The sequence below is a fragment of the Epinephelus fuscoguttatus genome, linkage group LG18 (assembly GCF_011397635.1).
Source record: "Epinephelus fuscoguttatus linkage group LG18, E.fuscoguttatus.final_Chr_v1".
NCBI classification, from domain to species: Eukaryota; Metazoa; Chordata; class Actinopteri; order Perciformes; family Serranidae; genus Epinephelus; species Epinephelus fuscoguttatus.
Genome location: NC_064769.1, coordinates 20,532,905 through 20,556,962, shown reverse-complemented (window position 1 = coordinate 20,556,962; position 24,058 = coordinate 20,532,905). Strand labels below are relative to the sequence as shown.

At 40.5% G+C, this 24,058-nt stretch overlaps 1 protein-coding gene and 1 long non-coding RNA gene across 2 annotated transcripts in view; one reads left to right on the top strand and one right to left on the bottom strand.

The window, feature by feature from the left end:
• The window catches only part of gnaz (guanine nucleotide binding protein (G protein), alpha z polypeptide), a 45,517-nt gene extending 32,812 nt beyond the window's left edge, over nt 1-12,705 (bottom strand). The window contains exon 1 of the mRNA XM_049559858.1: nt 12,409-12,705. The gene's annotated coding sequence lies outside the window, so the exon portion shown is untranslated. The remainder of the gene's footprint in view (nt 1-12,408) is intronic.
• The window catches only part of LOC125878572 (uncharacterized), a 65,169-nt gene extending 48,134 nt beyond the window's left edge, over nt 1-17,035 (top strand). Inside the window, exon 3 of the long non-coding RNA XR_007447760.1 lies at nt 16,829-17,035. This is a non-coding gene — a long non-coding RNA (uncharacterized LOC125878572). The remainder of the gene's footprint in view (nt 1-16,828) is intronic.
• Nucleotides 17,036-24,058: the final 7,023 nt, after the last annotated feature.

Here is a 24,058-nt window from a genome sequence, read left to right as displayed (position 1 = left end):
TTTAGTGTATGGGATAAATTCTATATTAAAGGGACAGTTCACCTCAAAATGAAAAATACATATGTTTCCTCTTACCTGTAGTGCTATTTATCCATCTAGATTGTTCTAGTGTGAGCTGCCGGGTGTTGGAGACATCGGCCGTAGAGATGTCTGCCTTCTCTCGAAATAATGGAACTAGATGGCATTCGGCTTGCGTTGCTTAAGAAAATAGATTTGAAAAACTCAATAGCAATGTTTCTTTCCAGAAATCACGACCCTGTTACTCAAGATAATCCACAGACCTTGTTGTGAGCAGTTTCATGTAGGAACTGTTTTCTTTCTATCAAACTAATGTTACACCAGCCAACTGTATCATCGTGCAGAAGAAAGCATGCATCTACTTATAAATAAGAAGCTCGTGCTCGTGACAGCATGAGATGGAAATAGTAATGCTTTCCTCCTTGGCTAAGCTGTAACGTTAGCTAACTAGCCGTAGATGCACTCTTTCTTCTGTGTGATGGTACAGTTGGTGGGTGTAGTTCGGTAGAAAGAAAACAGTTCCTACATGAAACTGCTCACAACAAGGTCTGTGGATTATCTTGGGTATCCTGGTATTTCTGGAAAGAGACTTTGCTTCTAATTTTCAAATGAATTTTATCAGCGCTTTGAGCACCGCAGGCCGGGTGCCATCTAGTTCCATTATATTGGAGAGAAGGCAGACATCTCTACAGCAACACTCCAGCTCACACCAAAACAAGATTACTAAATAGCACTAAACGTAAGAGAGGTATAATTTAGTTTTGATTTGGAGTTGAACTGTCCCTTTAAAGTGACTCCAGTGATTGTTCTGGGGAAATGCATCATATTTAAAGGTGTTTCTGATGCTCTCAAGTCGTGTCCGTACATGAGGAGGACATTATGTTAGCAACAAAGCAAAGTGCAGCCTCTAAATTAATCATAGAGTTAAATCAACACCTGTCAGACACATTGTCAACACAACTGGACTAGACAAAGGAAGGATTTATTGTGGGGACACTGTATGAAACCACATTAAGTACATATATACCTAATAAAACTGCTGACTCATTGTATTTTGATTGGTTGCCATTGTCAATATTGACCAGCTTGATAGAGTGTAGACTAAATTATAAAGGATGGATATAGGAACTTAATTTATTCTGTTTATCCTAAATTGACAGAGGGCAAACATTATTTAAATATAGCAATAAAGCAACTGTACACTTCAGATATATAACATTTAAGTCACAGAGAACACGTAGCATTGTTTTAAAGGGCTGCGGCTATGTTGTTAGAAACATTTACTCCTCATTTAAATTAAGGTTAAAGGGATAGTATGGATCTTGAAGGGGGGTTGTATAAGGTATTTATCCATAGTCAGTGTATCACATACAGTGGATGTCAGTCAGCACACCCCCAGTTTGGAGAAACAGGCAAGAGTACCGACACAGAAGTAATGTACTGTCATGAAGGGGTCACTAATAAAATGTATTTTATCCACCTAAAAAGTCCCACCTAAAACAATTACTATCAGTATAAGTATATGCTGTATTGAGAATATTTTAAGCACTTTACCTCACTGTCGGACAGCCATGTCCAACAGGGAAGCCTATGCTCTTATCAAAGCCACCAGACTCCATTGAAAAAACGGTCATTTTAACTCTTTGAACATAATAGCTGCTGTTCTCCCACTGTCTGAATTAGTTAGTTTGTATGTGTTGTTTTGTAACTTTGGTAAATCCCAACTAACTTTTTGAAACGTAAAAATCACACAATAATACAAACAAGCTTATCAAGCTATGCAGAGGTAGAGCAGCAACTCCTGTGTTCAGCGATGTCAAATTACTGTTTTTCTCAATGGAGTCTGGCTATGAAGAGAGCAGCTTCAGTTCCCCATTGGAAATCGCTGTCTCACGGTAAACTAACATGGTGAAAATATTAAGTATAGCGTACACTGAAACTGATAGGGGCAGCTGACTGTGGATAAGTACCTCATATCACTACACATCCAAAATCATATCCCTTTAAGGTGGGATCCTTGAATCTTGAATAAGGAAAATATTTTGAAATAGACTTTGTAAAAAATATTTTACAGACAGCACCATTGACAAATTAAATAAAAGCAGTTACACAACCCAATCTTAACCCATTTGGATAAGTGTACTATTTAATCATACTCTCTTGTTTGTGTTTTCTGATTTATCCCAACACCCATCTACTCAGGCCTACTGCGTCAGAGTAAAGCCAAGACAAGTCTTAAATCAGTTGTGCCTACGAGCTACTGGAAAGACTACTGGAGATGTTACCAGTCTGGTGAGGTTTCCAGGAATTTCTACATCTAACAGCTAATACCATACACCATGGGAGCTTTTGATAAGATGGAGCTGGCTACTTTAGTGATTATAATCTTTATCTGTCAAAATCCTTTCGCCACCATAAACATGGGAACCATGAATAAGTAAAAAAAGGGTCTGAATCCCTTAACTCCTTCTATTAGCTTGATAATCTGTTAACCACCCTGTATTTACTGTAGAACAAGATGTTAACTATAAGAACAAATGGGCAAAGGCATTTTGAACTGATTAGTAAGCAACAGGATGGACGTTATGTTCCAGATCCAAAGGCGTTTACTTTGATTGGTATTGAATTGCCTGTAATGTGAAGCAGCATGTTTATGGATAGATTTCTGTCATGTCAAAGGACAGAGAGAAGCTGTAAAGTACAGGTATATCTGCAGGGCACTACACAGATGGTTTCTGTGTCCACAGACTCAATATACTGCAACTGTAACATTGTGGAATCTAGGACAAAAGGCAGACAGTCAATTTCATGCTTCTAGCCGCAGAATGATAGATCAGTGTCATCCCAATGCCAGTCGCTAACACAGATCCTGTAGATAACACTATATCATGTGATGCCTCTGAAACATATCCTCTGTGTCCTGTTGCTAGTAATAACCAAGTGTATGTTTTTCTGTGCATACCTCAATAAATGAAGCCTTACAACGTAGAAGGCTTGCGTCTGTGTGATGAGTCAGAGCTTTGTGGTCGCTACATCCTACGTCAGAATCATATGAGATATAGGTCGCAGGCAGAGTAATCCTCAGCACCATTCAACAGTTCACACCACTTTGTGCAAGATTTAGCATTTGATCCTAAAAGAGCTGCGTCCAGACTAGCCTTCATTTTCTGACAATAATCTAGTCCATTTTCCAACATTAAATTCTGTCTCCTTTTTGAAATTGAACAAGCAGGGGACCTTGTCATTCAGGCTGAAGAAGGATACTTAGTTAACCACACTGATGTAGTGAAGACACTTTTAAATGGGCTGTCAAGGAGTCTCAAGATTGAGCCTGTCAGCAACTCTGGTATGTGTCTGGGATTTCTCCACAAGAGGCCTCCTGGGGGAAGGTGTCTGAAAGCCTCTAATGTCAGATAGCACCTCCACTTCAAAATCATATGTCAAGTGACATTGCCTCTACTGGATTACCCAGGATTCACAATTTAGATTTATGTTGTCATTATAGTCAGGGACCATGGAATAGAGCTGAGGAGGCTCATTTATAATCCCTTTACGTACAAATACATCCTTCTCAAACGCTATAACCTTACATCCTTACATGTGTCCTTTATGCTGGCTTGGTCCTTTATGTTGGCTTGGATACATCCAACAGATGGCAGTAGAGTGCAGAGTCAAAAGTTTCTGACAACAACAAACAAGGTGACATTGGAGGAAGTCGTAATGTTGTATCATTCAATAGAAACAGCCATGATAGTGGATGGAGAAATTCTTTCGCTATATTACCAAGCATTTTTAAAAAGCATTTTTAAAATGTCTTTGTCGAGTCTTAAGGTCATTTCTCGCTTGAACTACGCCACACTGCCCCCACAATCTCCAGTGGTACTGTTCTGTTTCGTCTGAATCCATAAGCTTTCAGACATTGTGTACAAGTACGGTCGAAAATGAATGTAGAGTACAGACAGAAGGCCCCGTCTTTGTCTGTATACGTATCTACCATTGAGCATAAATGAGCCATTAGGTGAACATAAAATCTGCCAAGATCACACATGTGAACCTTAATGAAAAAATAACCTGTATAATCAATACCTTTGATATGATTGAAATGACTGTGTAATGTAAAAGTGGTTAAAATCACGTAGAGCTACCACCCTTCTCTGCTTTATTGCCTCTTTTAGCAAATTGTTTTGCTTCTGTGTCCAAGCTTTAAAGTAGTAGATAGACACAACCCATTTGCCAGGATAAATGTTGGCATTGTACGTTTCCGCAAACCACGAATATGAAACAGTTGTGTGTTATTATGTAACAGATATGTTGACATTTTATGTTCCAGCAACACTGTGGTTAACATGTGATTATGTTAGGCACAAATACCACTTGTTTATGGATAGAAAATGATCATGTTTTGGCTTAATATACCCACACAATTGCCACAGGAAATGCAGCAATGTGTTGCCGAAAAACACCCAGGTTTGGTGGCACGTGGAACGCCCATTAAAACGCTTCAGTGTCTCACTAATAAACAACAGATTTTTGTTGTTGGTCTCAAACACTGGTCTGCAGCTAGGCAGCCATCTTGCCTAGAATTATACCATCCCCTCCACTTCCACATGACGAAATCAGCTTAATCAGAACTATGTGTTTTGGAAATGTTTAGGAACGTGCAATCATAATGTATTCGTGGTTTGCAGAAACGTACAATGCCAACATTTTCTTGTATTTTCTTGGACTGGGCTGCCAAACAATGTCAGAGACTAGCCGTTGAAGAAATTAAAACATCCTGCAAAAAATAAGTGGGTGGAGGCCAAAACAGAGCCAAAAAGAAGAGTAGATATGAGATTTATATTCACTAGTAAATACGGTAGTACATGGTGGTTATTGTGTAGCCGGGGGTAGTTTTTTCTGCTCTCGAGTGGCACAAATTAAATAGTACAGCTTTAAGAGAAACAGCATTCTTAGCTCAGGACATCTACATACATGACAGCTTGTCATATTTGCTTTTTCCAGCGCTGTGAATCTACCTATTCATTATAAATGTATCTAATCATCTGGGAGTTGAAGCTTTATGCAATATAAGCAAGTAAATTGAATTGTCTGTCATTGTCTTTATCAAAATTGCTAGTTGCTACTTACTGTTAACTCTTCATTTCTCTCTCACAATTGTTTGTTCAACATTTCTTGCTATCATGTCATGTTATCACCACTGACATGCTGTCCTGAATGTGAACTTCAGAGAAAAGATGCCTGTATACTGTACACATGTGAGGACACTACTCATTCATTATTGAAAACAATGGTGGACAGTGTTCTCCTCTCTACTCCCCCAAAACAGTAGGCTGTTTAGAGGGTGGAGTTGGGGAGTGGGGGTGAGGTCTCTGTATGCTAGATGCTTTTTCGTGATAATGCTCTGTTTAACGTTCCTGATCTCAATGGCTGTGTTCCCCCTTCTCCAATCCATCGGGTCACACTGAGTCACAAGGCCAGCTAGCGATGACAATGGCATGTTTGTGCACAGGCTGAGCTATGGGTAGGCTGTCTGATGTGAAGGGATAAGATGGCACAAGGTGGACACTAGAGTGTGGTGTGTGCTTACGTCCGTGTGTGTGTGTGTGTGTGTGTGTGTGTGTGTGTGTGTGTGTGTGTGTGTGTGTGTGTGTGCGCGCGAGCATGCACTGGTGTACGAGCAAATGCGAGTACACGTTTGAGATTGTGGATATCTGTCTGTTCAGATCTGTGGCTGCTGGTGCAATCAGACGTTTTTTCTGCTTTCATTGCGAGAACTTTTCTCACTACAGCGTATATCACGTAGATCAAACCTATTCAGGTTAGTATTATAAGCAGTCTAAACTTCATTCAGACACTCCGTTTATATTCATTTGGGTCAAGACAGATAAGATAAACGCTTTCTGCAACAGAAGGAAATTGTGGGTAATGGACACTTTCAGGCTTCTACAACCCACAGACATTATCTGCAGTTGGTGATTTGATAACTGGAACAGGAAAAGGAGAAATAACTCATACTGCTTGCACATACAACAGCCATTAACCCACCCGATCAGCACTGTAAAATAAATGCTGTAGCGACAATGATGAAGCAGTACAGGCTGAATGGAATAATAAAGAATAAAATATCTTACATGTTGCATTAGGGCGTTTGCCCCTGCAGAGACTGTGCAAGATTTACACCAAATGATGAAATCACCATCCAAAAAAGCCACACCTATATTTTAATTCAGTTATGTGTAATCTTGCTATATTGCCAAGGCCTCGACAGATGCCAGCCAACAATGCCAGCACATTTTAACTGTACTGTATTTACAAGATGAATGTGTGAGGAGGGGAGAGATATGAGAAAATGTCACCTGTTCAAACAGGAGAAGGAAATTGTACAGCATGTTAAACACTGCAAATCAGAATTGATTTCTCTACAACAGTGGTTCTCAACCAGAGGTCCGAGGATGCTGAGGGGTCCTTGAGGGAGTTCAAGGGGGGCCCCAGAAAAATAGGGAACCGTTTATTTTCACTATTTGTTTCACTAAAGAAGTGAGCCCAATGTGAGTAAAAGGTATCATTTCCTCCACGGTTAACACCTCAACTAAAGCATTTTAGTCATCTAACAAGCGAAATCTTTTCAGCAGGTGGTCCCTGAAGCTAAATCTTATCAAAAGGGGGCCTGTTACCTAATGTGTATAAATTTAGGGGTCCTTGACACAAAAATATTTGAGAACCACTGCTCTACAAGATCACAGCAAACAACTGTGGAGGTCACTGACATACACCAGCAGCTTCACTTCACTTTCAGGCATTAGCTTGGAAAAGCAGACCTGCATGCCCCCATCAAAGCAAGCTAATTGTTGTGCTATAAACTTGTTTTTTGGCCGTATTCCAGACAGCCTGTAGTAATATCTCAGAATACAATACATGTATGTGCATCCATGCATGCATGCACACACTGCTTTCATTTTCTTTCAGCACAGACCCCTCACCAGTGGGTAGTAGGCAATACACTCCCTGAACACCCCCCTCCTCCCTCTCTTCCACCTCCTTGTTGTCATATGACCGCTGTTATGTGTGTGCAATGGAACACAAAGTTGCTCTGTTAGTCCCCTCTGCTCTGCCCTCTCAGATTTGAGTGCTGGAAGTAAGGCTCTCATTCGCCGGCCTCAGGGAAACAGACAGGCCCCTGTATGCGACTACCAGCAAAGATTAGAAAAGGAGGGCAAAGAGAAAGAGAGGGATGAATTGAGCTGATGTTATTTCATGTAACACCCAAAGATAACTTAATCCTTACTCATTCACAGAGCCCCGCCCTAAGATTTGGTTCGATTCAGCCGACAGCTTTCCTCGCTGATGCCTTACTGTTAAGTCATTTATTAGTCCTCTCCACATTAGTGCCTGTCTAAAAGAAATGGCTGCCAAATAGTGTCTCACAGCCACATTAGTTGACACTTTGTCCCAGTACCTGGCAAGGATTAAAGACCCAAAACAAACACAACTGCTGAGCCAGTTGAATCAGAGCAATGCCCTGTCTGAACATACAGAGTGACAAAGCAGCTGAGAGACCTGAACTTTATGGACACGTATCTCCTCTTTGGTTTTATAGGATATTTCATTGCCTCTACGAGATCAATTTTAATGGTAATTCTCACAACTGCTAAAGCAAATGTGTAAGACTTGTTCTGGCACTCCCTCTCCAGGAAATAAGTGACATGTTAGATTAATCATTTTATTAAGTAGGCTGCCGAGGGAACTGTGCTTGGCCCCCTTGGTACTTAACTGTAATAGAGCTGAGTTTAATTGTCCAAGCCGGCTGCGTGCTCACCTAAAAGGTTAAAGATGGCTAAAAGTGCACCGGACGTTGACATTGGCCTCCTCAGTGCAAGAGCTGCTACCTCAACAACAGTCGCTGTCACTTTAAAACCAAGTCTGTCCCTGCTGTCCCCTGCCATTATGTCACCCAGTGGAGTGGATGTAGCAAGTAACAAAGGAGGTGGAAGGAGGTCAACTCAGCATAGGTTTTGTCACACTCTCACTCTCATTTTTATATGCATAAAGGTCGCTTGAGTGGCATCATACTGCACACTACCATTAAAATAAAAAAGGACAAAAACAGTAGCTGTTGATGGTGTTGAAAGAAGCTTTATGCTTAATTTATGTGATGTGTATTCCATTGGTTTAAAAATCCCAGTTGAGGTTTGCGTATTTGGCCGAGCAAAACTGCTAAATCAAAGTCAGAGCTATTCTGTTTTTTCTAATATCAAGTTCAAACAGTCTGAATAAGGGTGTGATGACATTTTTCAGTGTTTGTGTATGAAACTTGGTGAAGCCTCATGATGCAAGGATGTGATTAACTGTTATTTTTCACACCAAAGCTTGTCAAACATAATTTTAAAGCCAAGGTCATCAGTGGCCTCTGACTTTTTTTGACACGTTGAAGAAAAAAACTGAAAATTACAGCTAGAATAATTCGGGTTTATTAGAGCTTTAGTCACAGCGGATGTGACCTTGGTTTGTCTTATCACGGTTTCCAAGCAGGCTAGTAGTTGATATTGAGAGGACAACAAGATCACAACTGGACCAAATCATCAAAGACACTATAAATTGCGGGTGTAAAACACAAACAAAGAGACGCTGCCTTGCTTTCAAAATGTTGTTTGCATGCAAAACATTTATTGCCGTGCACCCAGTTCTGATTCTGGCAGTGATATTATAGGCCAGTATTTTTTTTCTTCCACTTACTGACATGCCAGCAACATGACGTGCATCTTCTCTTGAGATGGCATCATAAGGAATTAAGTATCTGCACATTTTGGTTACCACCCTAAATCACAACTCAGACCCCTTGAAGTTTTAATGAAACCAATACTGCACTGAGCAACTAGAGGGGAACTCAGAGACCTCCACCAAGGCCAGTAGTCCCCTCTTCTATGATAAGTGATGTGCTAAATATGCTAAATTGCGGTCAATGTCATTGCTTGTTTTCAAGTCCAAACATTTTTCCTTAAAGGAGAACTATGCCCTATTTTCGAATTCACACATGTTGTTGCTATGGTTTAAGACAGTCCAAAAATATAAGTAAACAGTAACAACTCTCCCAAATCCAAAAACTAGAGTGCTAAAACTCAAATTTCTGATGTCCTCACGTATATATTCTGGATCTGCTCTATAGACAATGAATTGGGAACGATGTTACAGATGAAAGTGAGAGCACCCAGGCCAGAGGTCGGCTACTCTTGCAGCGATAGCAAACAAATCAGTCAATGCATAATTCAATTCCCTATTTTCCTGTGGAGATTTTTTCTTTTTTGTATATGGAATCAATAGCTAGCCTAGTTAGAGAGCTTTGAGGCTAGTCACAGCTCTTGAGGATTGGCTAAGTTTAGAGGGTTGTAGACTTGTGACACATTTTGTTTAACGAAATGTTGAGACACTTTTTAAATTTGGTGTAAAGGCTACACATTTCTACAGTGGGAGAATGTAAGATTTGCTTTAGGCCTACAACAATCATTAATGTTAATAAAAATGTTAAATAATCATTTTTCATTTTCATGTAATCTAATTTTTTTTCAAAGCCACAGGGAGCCACTGAGGAGGGGCTAAAGAGCCGCAGGTTGCCTACCCCTGACCCAGGGGAATATTCTGAGTACATGGGTTCATTTTCTGTTTCAGGACTGAGAACACTGCAACAGAACAAAGCTCATGGGTATAAAAAAGAGTGGACAAAATCAGACTCCTATTTATTGTCTGTGGAGCAGCTCCAGACTTTTTACTTGGTGACATCACAAGTTTGAGACGTACTTCTCTGGTTTCTGGCTTTGAGAGAGAGTAACTCATGTTCACAAAAGATTAAACTTCGCTAGTCCATGGAAATAACATTGGAATTCTTAAATCAGGCGGTGTTCCCCTTTAATATCTCTGGTGAAGTTTATTGCAGAGAATTCACATTTGGATGCCAGCAAGAGTTTAATTCGTTGCACGATATGTAGGGATGGGAATCGATCACTGGTTCTTCCAAATTGTCTGATCCCTTGGAATTGTATGCCTCAGAACCCATCGACTCCTTTTAACGATGCCAGCATGTTGTTCTGACAATTGCACACTGCAAAACAATGACGTCAAATGAATGCATCTAGGCTGCTGCAAACTTGAAACAAGAAGGAGGCATGGCAGAGAGAAAGAAATGGTTCATCTCTCGAAGAAAGAATGCTGAAACATGGTTTTAAGCAACATGACCTGAAATTCCAGGAATGCCATGTATTTGACACTACACATGGGTGCCACAGCTTCCCAACCGGGCAGAACGTCTATTATGTTATTGTGAAATGGGCTCATCGTATTTCTACAATTGCAAAACATCTATCACTTTTTGTACTTAACTATCATCAATCTTAACATGTATGGCCTTTATTCTGCCAATGCCAAATGCCCCGTCTCGCAATGTTACCGAAAGTGAAACTAATTTGTTCTGTCCTGTTTTTCAGATCCTCACTAAAATGTTTTGGTTCTTCCTTGGTCCACGCTACACCTTTCCGTCAAGTTTCATGAAAATCAGGCCAGTAGTTTTACCGTAATCCTGCTGACAAACAAACAAACAGAACCGAAAACGTAACCGCCCTGGTGGAGATATTAATACATCAGTGCTTTCAGTTGTCTCCCCCTTCTAAAACACATGGATGTTAATTCATTTGATGTATCAACAATGATGATTTGAGACAAAAAATAATAATAAAGCAAGATATAGATGCATCTTGGTAAAATATGGTTTGTATGCTGCAAAGGCTGCTTGTCTGAATTCCAAAATAAAGCATTGTCTTAATGAAGAACAGTAAATTTGACTTGCAGCTGCCCGTAAAGGCTAATTTCAATCTGTCAGCATTAAACAATGACAGCGATCAATATCCCTGTCCAGTTTTCTCACAAATCCCAATCGGGCTACATTACACAGGTTCATCAATAGTATCAATCTAATATTCTTGATCCATTTTGGTCTCAGTAGTGCTCAAGAGATGAAGGCATGGTGGAATTCATCCATCATCTTCGCCTTGATTCACAGATGTCTCAGGCCGCGACATGAGCCACTGCCGGTGGAACTATCACAGACACATCCAGCATTCTTTCTGTGTCACATGCTCAGAAAAAGCGCTGTCTTTCTACCACCGTGAAATTATCACGGTCCCCCCCCTCTCTTTCATCCAATCTGTTCCAAATCTTCTCTTTCCTTCATTCTCTCTCTTGCTCTCTGCTGCATCAACCTCCGCCCCTCTGCCCCATCTGCCTCCCTACTGTTAAACCCCCCAGCCCCTCGACCCCTCCCTGCACTGGTTTTCTCTCTCTCTCTCTCTCTCTCTCTCTCTCTCTCGCAAGCATGTAACACAAACACACATACAGTACGCACAAATACACATGCTCTCCTGATGCTGCACAACCAATCCCAACCCCCATTGAAAAAAATACACAAATGCTCTGCTGAAAATCTGATTGTTGAAACACAAAATGTCACAAATCATCCCATTTTGCCTGCTGAGTAATGAGCATGATCTGCTCTCTCCCTCATTCCCCCCTCTCACCGTGTAGATTTACATTCATAAACGGACACAAACAACCAGACACAAATGAACTAAATAAATCCCAGCACGAGATTATTAATGAATGTAAATTTCCCCTGTAGAACAGCAGACAGCAAGCCCCGCTGTCAAATCCGACAACGTTCCTGTGCTGCTGTCAGGGCCACAATTTGCCCGCTTATCCCAGTGCCCGCCAGCATCGTGGGGTTTGCACACCTCCCACTGCAAATTCACATTCAATGTCTCGTAAAGCCAGTTGTAAGTACTGAACACCTGATCGTGTGCTTTTACTCTCTCATTTCCCCTCTTTCCATTTCATAGCTTATGGCCTGGGCAGAGCACAGAGACATACATGCAAACACACACACACACATACACGCGCGTGCACACACACACACACACACACACACACACACACACACACACACACACACACACATCTTTGATGCATCCTTCACTTGTCCTACATACAGTAATTACATGAACTAAGCACTGCATTCAGATAAAAGCATTCTATAAGGATCGAGGATGCTCTGGGGAGATGATGAGTCAAATTGCAAGCACAGGATAGCAGCGTCCGTTGGCACAGAGCTAGCAGGGTGGAGGAGGGGACTGGACAGGCTGCCTGCCTTGGTGCCATCTCTGAACATCACCTTCCCCATTTTATCAGGAAAACCCACTCGCCCTCCACAGAACGGCTATAAAAAAACAGCATCTTGCTCCTCTGCTGCGTCCAAACTAGACTCAGCCTTGCGGTGATTACAAAAAAAAAAACAAAAAACAAAAAAAAAAAACAGCTTTGTGTCTGTTTGAGAGTAGTCAGGCTTACCGTGCTCACAAGCCAGCATCCATTTACAAAGGATACTGCAGACAAGCCTTTGCAGGGAGAGAAAGGCTCTGTGCAATCCACCTTTAGTCCTGCTGCTTCATCTTCATATCTTCCTCATATTCACAGGGTCACACACACTCACGTACATCTCTCTCTCTCTCTTTCAGCACCCCTCTTTCTCTGTCTTATTAACGTCTGTGTTCTATATCCTCTCTTGTTTGCTCCAAGGCAGTTGAGACACTGCAGCGATGGGGGTGGAGGGCGTGTATATATGTGTGCGTGTGTTTGAGTGTGTCAGAGACAGAGAGGCAGAGAGAGGGAGTGCAGGACAGAAATGGAGGGAGGAGTCAGCAGGGATAGAGAGAGAAGGGGGAAATGGTCAGGATTAAATCATGAGAGTAACAGAAAGAGAGAGAGAGGGAAAAAAACAGGTTTTGACGGGGTAGCTGCAGCATCCAGTGTATCTTTATTTCATGCCATGATAATAAAATATACATCGGCCATTAAAGAATCAGAGCTCTGCTGGCTCGAGTGGAGATGATACAGTGAGGAGATCTGTTTCTTGAGGTGTTATATGCTTGCTGACAGGCCAGCAGCAGGATTGGTTGTGATTTCATTGATGACTGAAAAAACATACAAGATAGGGAGAGAGGGAGGAGGAGGAGGGGACTGGAGAGGAGAGGAAGGGAGGGGAGGGGAGAGATGACGACAAAGGAATGGGAGGGGGATTGGACGATGGTGTAATGTGCTGTTTCCGTGCCAACTGTTTCTGTGACAGTGGGACCACTTCCTTTATTGCTATTGGCTATAACCAAGAATTGATAGAGGCTCAGGCAAATGAGGCAGCATGCCATGGGGTGTGAATGGGTGTCTTTTTTTTTTTTAATATCTTCCACTTCTTGTTAATCTCTGGGAACAACCAAACAAAATGTGTTTTGCTTGACTGCAACCACAGATGCACACATGCATGAACACATGGAGACGTAATGATCGCAGAGCTGGAGCACAATGTGAATTATCGCTTTGTCATTATGGATGCCACCAGTGTGTAAAGAGACTCCTCCCTTCCTCCTGACACACACACACACACACACACACACACACACACACACACACACTGTCCAACAGGAAAAAATCCCCAGATCAAGTTGCTCAGGGTGTGTAGTTTAATGTAATTGCCTGGACACCAACCCTGGTGTCATGAACTGTGAGATAATTAATCGGCTATAGGCCAGAGTGAGCACACATCTGGTGGGGGTGAGCAACTTTGCCTCACCCTGACCTTTCATACGGCCCTTTTAATCCGGTCTGGCAAGCAGGTGGTGTATTGTCCCCATTCTTTTTCCCTGTCACTTTCTCCTTCACTGCGATCATTAATTACCTTAAACAGACAGTCTCAACATAAACTCCCTTCCTCTTTGGCAGCCATTAAGTATTGCAGAAATGTCCCATCTCTCAGTTTCATTGTTAGCATAGAGAGAACTGTTTCAACTTCTCTAAAATGAGCAACAGAAACCTCACACAATGGTGCCATAACAACATGTAGGTCAGGTGCATGAAACTGACACCTGCCACAAAACCACCAAAAGCCCACGCTGGGATGTCCCCATGCATATAAATCACACCTAAATGCACCTTACAGTCAACAGGACACCATTTTTGATACATACAAAGGAAGTGCCCGCTCAGAGAAGACGTGACCTGCAATAGCTTCACCTCTAAACTAGGTTGTTTCCACTTTGGCTCAATAGCTGTTGTTTCACCTTCAATTGTTAACACTGTGGTGATAAGATCACATCACACAGGAGATAAATCGCCAGGTGTAATAGAAGCATGACGTACATTTGGATGTTCTTGAAAATAAACAGTTTCAATTTCTCCTGAGAAGATCTGTTAGGCTGATAGAAATACAAAGCAACAATCAGTAAGGTCCCTGATGGTTATAGGCGATGATGATACGCCAACCATTTTACCTCTTGAAAGCTTTTCAAACTTGTTGGCTTTTTACTAACTTAAGACTTTTATTTTGGTCTCCCTTTACATTAAAGATGGTATTGTTCAATGAAGAACGCTTTTGTAACAATCACAGACCTCTCTCTTTACTATAGAATAACTTAAGGTCCAGTGTGTAGGATTTAGTGAGACAGAAATATAATATAATATACTAAACTTTCTTTAGTGTATAATCATCTGAAAAAAAGAATTGTTGTGTTTTTTGTTACCTTAGAATGAGCCATTTATATTTACATAGGAGTGGGTCCTCGTCCATAGAGTCCACCATGTTGAACCGCCATGTTGCTACAGTAGCCCAGAACTGACAAACTTAACACTGGCTCCAGATAGGGCCATGTGAATTTTTGCGTCGGCCACCGTAGTAAGAGGCCCATCTGCAATTAGCAGCGTCGGTGTTACACTGATTTGTATTGTGAAACTGCTTCATTCAGTGTTTTTACTAACACATTCTCACTCCAACCTTGTCACATATCGACGTTTGGTCATGGACCTTCCACGTCCAGATACAACATAAAAGGTACTCTGTGTAAAGACTGACATACGCAGGGACTCAAAAGCAGACTCGTGCACAGTGGAAAACACAAACTTGTCCTTTAATCTTGCCAAAGTCGGTACACAGGAGGTCAAACAGCGGAGGCAAAGGTACAGAGACGGCAGGCAAAAAGCAGGGTCAAAAAAGGGTAGCTATAGGTCAAAAAACACTGGAACGCTGTCACAAAGAAACAAGACGAACTGGCACAGAGGGGAGAAAACAAGCAGGCTAAATACTCTACAGGGAGGGGAGACAATGAGACACAGGTGCAACACATTAGGGGCGGGGCAGGTAATCACACAGGTGGGAAAACACGAGGGCAGGAAGTGAAGGACCTGAAATGAGACAACAGGTGAGTTTCAAAATAAAACAACAAAGATAAATGTGAGAAACAAAAAGTAACTTAACTAACAAGACGAGGTGTGACACTCTGGGTGAGTTGATTGTTGATGTTCTGGGACACTGTTTCAAGTTTGTCTGTTACGAGCATTGTCTTCTTTCAAAATTCAATTCAATTTTCACAGGAAATTTACCGTTTACATACAGTCTCTTTGAAAATAAATGCACTATGTTGGTGCAACACTGCAAATTGACTTTTTTTTTCCTCCAGCAACTAATGCACGTGGTTTGGTTTAGGAAAAAAGAAAAGGGTTTGGCTTTATAATCTTACGAAACACGAACACCATTATCCCAGTGTTTGTTGTGTTTGTTGGACCCATCCACCAACCCTCCCACCCTCTCTACTCGGACTTTCGCTGCCTTAACTTTCACTCTTGTCCCACTGCATCCCCCCCCCACCGCCACCAAGTACCGTTAAACTGTAACAGCAACTGGCTGCGAATCATGCCAACGTTAAAGGACAGCTTTTTTCGTTTGTGTCTGACACCGCAAGTCACTGCCCAAGCGCCAGATTTCGACGACTTCGCAGTGAGACTGAGATGTTTTTACTGCTTTAAATCACCGGTCTGTTTGTTTTGTAGGGGAAGACACCTCGGCAGATAATTTAGCTCATAGTAAAAACCTCCTGAACAATGAACACTGAAGGAATCCTAACTGGAAGTTAGTTTCACCTAGTTTCAATTTGCAATCCTCAGATAGATGCAACTAAATACTACACAGTGTTCCTTTAACCTAGTATTTTTAACAACTAGCTTCACAATTAAGACTCTGCTTGTAACTTATTCAGCAACACTGTAGAGAACAACTTGGTGAAGTGACTTTGATTTGATGATAAATGTGCTCAGTCTTTGCTTCCTTCATTTAAGAACTATTTCCAAAATAACATCTTTTTAATCATTTGGTGACCTTTAAAACCTGATTGACGCCTTTATATATCTACATTTGATCTTGACTGCTATGATATTCTCTTTCCTGTTTGCAACACTGTAGCAGTGAGGGTGTTCACCAAATGAAGAACAAAAGATCATATCACCCCCCGTTAGGCAGCTTTACACTGGTTGCCTGTTAGTTTTAGAATTGATCTCAAGATTTCACTATTAAAGCACAGCAGGGTTCGTCTCCCAGCTACATATCAGACTTAACACTTCATGAGCTGCAGCACAGCCTGGTCTTCTGGGAGCACTTGGTTGGTAACAGAAAGTGGCTGAGCTCCCAAGCCAGGAAAGCTGGAGCTGCATTGTCTTTGAATCTCTCCCAAAAAAAGCCTTTTTATAATGTTCTTTTGAATGTACTTTTTGTTCCACTTAATAGTGAAGTGATTTATTTGTTTTGTAAATCCCTTCACTGACTTCATTCTCTGTCTTCGGTTTCTCAAGATGTTCTCTGCCAGTGCCTTATGACCCTTCTGTCTCCTTCAACATTTTTCCATCCCTTTCTCTCTCCATAACCCTCACTATCCCTTTTTGTCTCTCCCAGATTGTCTCTGTGCCTCTCCCAGCTTCCTGTCTCCCTAATCCTTAATCCTGTGGAAATCGGTCAGGCAGAATGAGCCAGCTTTGATCAGGCTCTCATATCAGGCGTGCTAACAGTGTCAGCACACCCGGATCCCACAGAACCCTGGAGCCCAGGGGGAGAGCTTCAAACAGGCGTTCACCCCCTGACTCTGCTTGAGAGGAAGGGGAGAGAGAGGCTGCAGAGTTCAAGTCTCAACCACCAGCTACAGACTCTGTCATCAGCATCTCTTTTTTAATTTAGCAAACACTCTGATTTAGCACCATTTATCTGTGATGGCACCTTTGCTTTTGGATTTGTCTTGTTCCGCATGAGCTGAACTTGCTGTGGGAAAAGAGATCAGCAGCCAGTGTAATGCCATTTGAGGCTGAGAACAGTGTACAGCACAGGGATGTGAAAGTCACTTCTGCTTTTGTCAGCTGTGTCCTTGACAGCGAGCATTGAATCTGTGTCACTGGTGTTTTGGTATTGTGATCCACGGCCAGGGATGATACCTGTCTGAGTGGGAGGCATGTCACAAAACACCTGGTGATCTTGTGGCACAAATGCATCATGCAGGGAAATTAGCTTTCCTTAAAGGTCAGCTCTGCACAGAGCATCTAACAAAGTCCAAATAAATAAATAAACAAACTGAATTGTGCCAAGGCAATTTGTGGCTGTGCCCACATTTTAATCCAAGCATCCTACCCTGGAGATATGTTTGAATGGTCACTGCAATACAATAACTCAAACTGCTGCTTTCACTTCAGGTTAGTGTTAAAAGGGGGCAACCATTGTAAAAACGTGTACTTACTGACTGCCATACTGGTATGTGAGTAAACAACACCGCAAATATCGAAGTAACCAACTATTTTATCACTGCATTCTTGTAGTTATCCCTTAACTTTCTCTAAAGAAAGCTTCTGCTACCTTATTAGATTAAGATCATGTTAAAGCAGCTACAAGGAGTTTTTATCTGGTTATGAAACAGTTTCAGTTTAATACTGATGCCACGAAATGATGTCCTCACAGAGAACATTACTGCCTGGTACGGAAACAACACCAAACAGGACCACAAGGCCCTGCAAAGAGTGGTTCGTTCAGCTAAACATACTACAGGCACTGTTCTGGCCTGCCTGAAGGATGTTTACACCAGGCACTGCAAGAGCAAGGCCAGGAGAACCATTAAGGATCCCAACCACCCAGTTAACAGCCTTTTCACCCTGTCAAGGTTGAGAAGAAGGTACTGGTTAAACCAGTCCAGCACTGACAGATTGTACAGTCTTAACAAGAATGTGTCAATATTAACACATGTTGAATTTCTACACATCAATGAGTTGAATTTGGGACAACACGTGTTATGTTAATTTTGACACATTCAGTGTGTTAATATATCAACACAGGGACTGTGTCACATAGATTAACACAGAGATGTGTATAATGTGTAAGTACTAACACATTCATGTGTTGATACATAAAACTCATATTAACACATTCGTGTGTTACTCAAAATTACAGTGATCGAACACTAGCTTGTGTTACTCTAAACAAATGGCAGAATACAATGAATAAAAAGGAAAATGCCACTTGGAATCATTTTGAAAAATTATTTATTTCAAGAAATATTTTTTAAACATTTTAAAACATTTAGTCAACATGTCTTGTTTCACTCATGAATCTTTAAAGTTTCTTTAAAAACCTTTTACCTAGCATTAAGACATTTGGTCAACAATTCATTTCATTTTCATTTTAACTTCACAGAAAATAAAAAAAAATAAATTAATAACAAGCTCGTTTCTAGAAGATAACCAAGGGGTCCGGTGTATGAAACACAGTAAAACAAAGGCCAATTTGGTACAATACTGTATAGGCAAATTTATTGGAGTGTCTCCAGAGACGGAAAATACAAGCTTAACATGCCGAGTCGCCGATATGAAGAAAAACCCCCCCACATACAATCAGACAGGCTTCAAGACATCATTTAGACAGGCTGTCTACACAGCAGCAGAGCAAAATGCTTTTACAACACACAGATAACTCACATAAGTCATAACTCGTGGTGGAGCAAAGTGGCTAACAATTTGATTCAATAACACTCGTATTCATTAACACTCGTATTCACTGATGAGCATATGATTGACCTATTTCAGTGCAATACAATGAAAACAACCAGCCAGTGCGCCTCGGACTATCTAACATATCACATCTGATCATTTGCAACAAATATGAAGGACACTCACAAGTAAGATGACTACAGAACCTCTCTTTTTTTTTTCCGGTTCCAAGGTATGGCAGCTGCTATACCTCGCCATACCTAAATGACGCCTATGGCAGTGGTCCAGGGTCATTTCCAGAGAGTTCCATTTTAGCTGCCGCATAAGAAAAAGAAAAACGTTTCAATACAAAATTTAAGGACAAACTTCAATTTTCTACAAATGATAAATGATATTTACAAAATAATTTTATTTGGAGTATACAGGGCATAGGCACTTTTTGCGCTTCCTATTTTGATATGTCATTGCAGAAAATAATGAGCAATATTATGGACCTTCATATAGTTATATTCTATACATAATCATCACTGTTAAAATAATAAAGGCACATGGTCAAAAGCCTTAAATATTAAATCATTCCCGTTTTATTTAAGGTAATTATTTCTTTATCTCATTTACTACATAACACACATTAATAATCGTGTCATTAATATTGTAATAAACTTACAAGTCTTTGGCTTGTAAAATCTGTCTAAGTCCAATATTTTGAGATTTAATAAAATATATATTATATGGTCAAAATGTCTGGTGGAAATAATCTAAGCACAATCTATCCTGAGTGGAGCACAATGCTTATCTTCGTCTCTAGTGTGTCAGCACTAAACGAGAGGTTTCCAGCCCGAATACACCTTTATTTTGCTTGGTTAATACTCAGATAACAAGCAAACATGTCTGTCTAACCATAAAACACAACTGGCAGATGCCCAAATGACGTTACTTGCAAGTCCCGATTCATGTATCATTAAATGAATGTACTAAATAAATGTAATTAAAGAAAAAATACAAATGAAAACATGAATTAAGTTAACGTTACCGTAAGTCTCAATGGTTGCCTCCCTCCCCCCAACTCTGCAGTGAAACCAGCAAAATGGTGGTATTGAATTGCTAAATGAATGAATTACTGTGGCATTGACTTCAAACCCAGTTAATTGTTGAAGTAAACTAGATGAGGTTTCTGCGGACTTTATGGAATGAGCAACTGTTTTGCTATACTGTCCTAAACTGCATTTTACTTGTAAGTGTAATTTTGGTAACAAGCACAGTAGAGGCTAACATTAGCAGCTAACGTTAACGTTTGCACACCACACCCATTGTGTTAAACTGGTTGCTGCCAATTAAAGTAACACACACATTGTGTTAAACTGGCCAGCACATTAAATGTGTTAAGCTTTCTGTGCATTTTTGTACACAACTGTGTTGAAATCCACACAAAATGTGTTACACATGTAACAACACATTTTTTGTCATTTTTTAACACATCTCTTCTAAGAGTGTACCCTCAGGCCACAAGGATCCTGAAGAAAGACCCCACATAGACAAATATTTATTATTATTGCACTGTTTTAAATGCACAAATACATTTCACGTGACAAGTTCACTGATTGAATTCAACTGAATTGATTGAATTGACCTACATAAGCAAACCAGACCATCTGTGAGAAGACTGGATAGCTCTGTATAGTTATTCTTAATGCAGGTCCTCGGGTCCATTTCTCTGTGAAATTAGAAAATATGACTGACAGTGTGCAGACTGAAAGAGCCTATGTTTACTTTCTCAGGCATCTAAAAGGAAGCAGGAGGAAGTTTTTGTTTAGAGAATTTTATTTTTGACTTTATATTTTGAGTTTATGGCTGATACTGGGGCAGGAAAGCAAAGAGAGAAAGAAAATAACTGAAAATAAAAAAGGACAGTGATAGGGCACGGGTGATACATGAGGCAACATTGGTCAGTAATTCAATAGATGGGGAGAGTTGTGGGATTTAACAAGATTCAAACCTGATCCTGAACTGGCGCTCTGCCTTCTAGACAGGTATGTAACATGTCTATTTTATTTATTAAATACATTGCGAGAGGTGGATTTGCATCAATGTGCAACTTTACGTTGGTGGCTTAAACATAGCTAGCTAATACTTTGCTTGATATTAGTTGACTGTAGCTAACATTAGCTGCTTATACTGCAAAGTTAATAAAACAAAGTTTACGCCTATAGTTTATATAGTTATTAATATACAGCCACAAATAGATATGTGACATCATCGTTATACATCCTGCAAACAGCTGTGTTTTAAAAAATGTATTAAAAATACATCTTTTATGAACTCGCTACCAAAACAAATGCACATGCTAACCAGATCAAGATCTTTACGACAGGAGGCAGTAATTCTGGGAAACACTACCACTTTTGTCCACAGGAGCCGCCAAATTCAACACAACATAGAAGTTTCTTGTAGCTGCTTTTAAGAGCAGTTTACAGAGCCTACAACCTTTCAACAGACAGGCTACCTAAAGGTTATTGTTTCTTACAATCACATGACCTGGAAGTTGGGGCTCTCTGCAGATCTACAACAATACTGACTCTGTCTTCCCCATTAAATATGTTTAGCTGTGTAATTGGGTACTTTAAATCGGCTAGAGAAATTAAACGTTTAGCAGGGCCAGTCTGTGTACACGATGTGCAACATCTGATATGTGGAATGAGCTCCATTGCTCAACTGAAGTCAGCAGAGGGCAAACTGTGTGTGATAATATCTGTGTTCATAATCATAAACCTACATCAGAGTACCTGACGTGGTGCCTGCAATGAATACAGCACCCCTTATTAGTTCATGAACAGATAAAAATGTTGAAGATTAGCCCTGTAAATACTCTCGCTTGTACAACTCTTTGTCTGACTGACTCTGGTCTGCCCCGCTGAGGACTTTATCCACTTTTCTCAAAGTAAAGGCTGACATCTTGTGGCCAAACTGATGTACTACACTTAAGAAGGAGCACTTTGTATTTGCATGCATCTTTTCCTTTTCAACAAAAATGATTTTGTGAAGGAAAAAAATGATTTCCATTCATTCTAAAGTAAAATATTTTGAATTTGTAACACAAATCCCTGACAATTCAACCTCAAGTTAAGGAATTTTCGATGCATGCACACAAATAAAATTGAATTTGGAAGGGAATCATTTTTGCTAAATGGAGTATTTAAGTCGTTTAAGCTGCTCATATATTTACTCAACGATGGCTACACCTATGTTCTTATCTGAAATGCTATCAACATACAAAAGTGAGCTAGCTAATGCACTCTTATCTACATTTTTACCTCTTCCTTATTTGCACGTACATTATAAGCAACATTATTCTGCAGTAGCTGGCAGCAATTTGAGATCAGCACACAACAAAATGAGTTTCTGAAAGCAGTGTACTTTAAGTCCATAATCTAAACATCCTGTCAGCAACCATGACTTGATTAACAACCTTTACACTTGCGCCTACATTTTTTTACACTAATCTAAGCCGTGTTTAGAACGACAATGGTGTTTTTTCTTTTCAATTGCAAACCCTCAGTCTTGGTTGAGACTGTCAGCTGATGTTCAGGCAACTGGTGCTGTAAAATGTGTGGCTCCCTGCTCTATATATTTACTCCTGCTTCTATGAACAGCTTTTAGATGCAGCTACGTTTTGTGGTCACAGTTGCAATAAATACTCCCTCCCTGTAGTCATGACTTCTGAGAGTGTAAATAAAGACTTTTATAATGATATCCCCAGCGGAGACCAGTGTTCTTCTCAGATGATCTACATATCCAACATCATGGTTATCATGTGCACAAATGTGGTATTTTAATATCTTAAATACATATACTTAAGTAGCTGTTGTAAATGTCCCTGTTCAAAACCCCAGAGCATTTAGCTATGGTTTGGCTTTCAGTTCAGAGTGATGGACATAAAATAAAACTCAGGAAGCACTAGTAAGGTGGCAAGTTGATGGATGCTGCAGAAAAAACTCATTTGTCCTTTAATGAATAAAGCTTTTGGTTAATGCTGCTCCTGCGTCTTATGTGGTTCTGTTGCTGAGAACAGATTGTACATAATCTGTAAGAAAATCAGCTCTTTGCAGACTTTGGTAATCCCTACACTCTTTGGCTAGAGGGAATCCCACTGACCCCTTTCTAAACCCTAATGCCTTCTTTATCTACAGAAAAGACACTGTCCAGCCTGGCATCAGCTAAGCCCTTATAGGAAAGTTTTCTATTGTCAAGCCCGATGATTCATTCCACCAGGCTTGAGTCAGTGTTTAAAACTCACCTCAGATCAATACACATATTTAACAGTGGAGATGGTGGAAAAGAAAAACAAGGCTTTCCTACACTTTTTCTTTGTTATTTAGACTTAATCAGGACGGGAAATTAAAAGCTTTGCAATGGTATGCCTGCAGCCGTGTAATGGTTGACTGTCGGTGAGAGAGGAATGGCCGCACAAGATCTATAGCATTCTCATGGGTTCACATGGATGGTTTCACAGCCAAATCACGGTTCTGTATTGTTTTGTTAATGTCATTGAACAACGGGGTTCAGAATAGACCCAGTAAGCTGTGTCTACACCAGACATGGCTGGCCTTTATAGTATTAACTATGTCATTTTGGCCAACACCATTCTTAACACCACACGCTCATGCAACAATACTGTCAAGCACACATCACTGTGACCTTAGGCTTCTTCTTTTACATTACATCATTGTTTTTGTTCAACACACCAAAGTAGGTTGCTTTTGAACATTCAATATTGAACAGAACAGTGTGTGCACTAACACTGCTGCTGTGCTCTTACACACTTTGTACTAAATGCTGCATTCCATTGACCTTGGAAGGAGCCATGAATGATTTCACCAGAGAAATATGACTAGGGATGTCGCACGCGAGTTGATCCTGTTCCACTGGAACAAATTGGAAAACCAAGATGTTGGTAGCCATACCAGTTCTAGCCAGGTTAGCCACTGTTGGCAGTACCGGTGGTAACAATGCATCACACCGCATTTTGTGTATACAAACACTGCAGCAACATGTGCACAGATAGAAGTTAGACAGTACTGTGTGTATGACTGTTTAAATGTGACACAAGTCAGAACAAAGTGCTAATAAAGAGAATATCACTGCAGTTTTCACTTCTACTGAT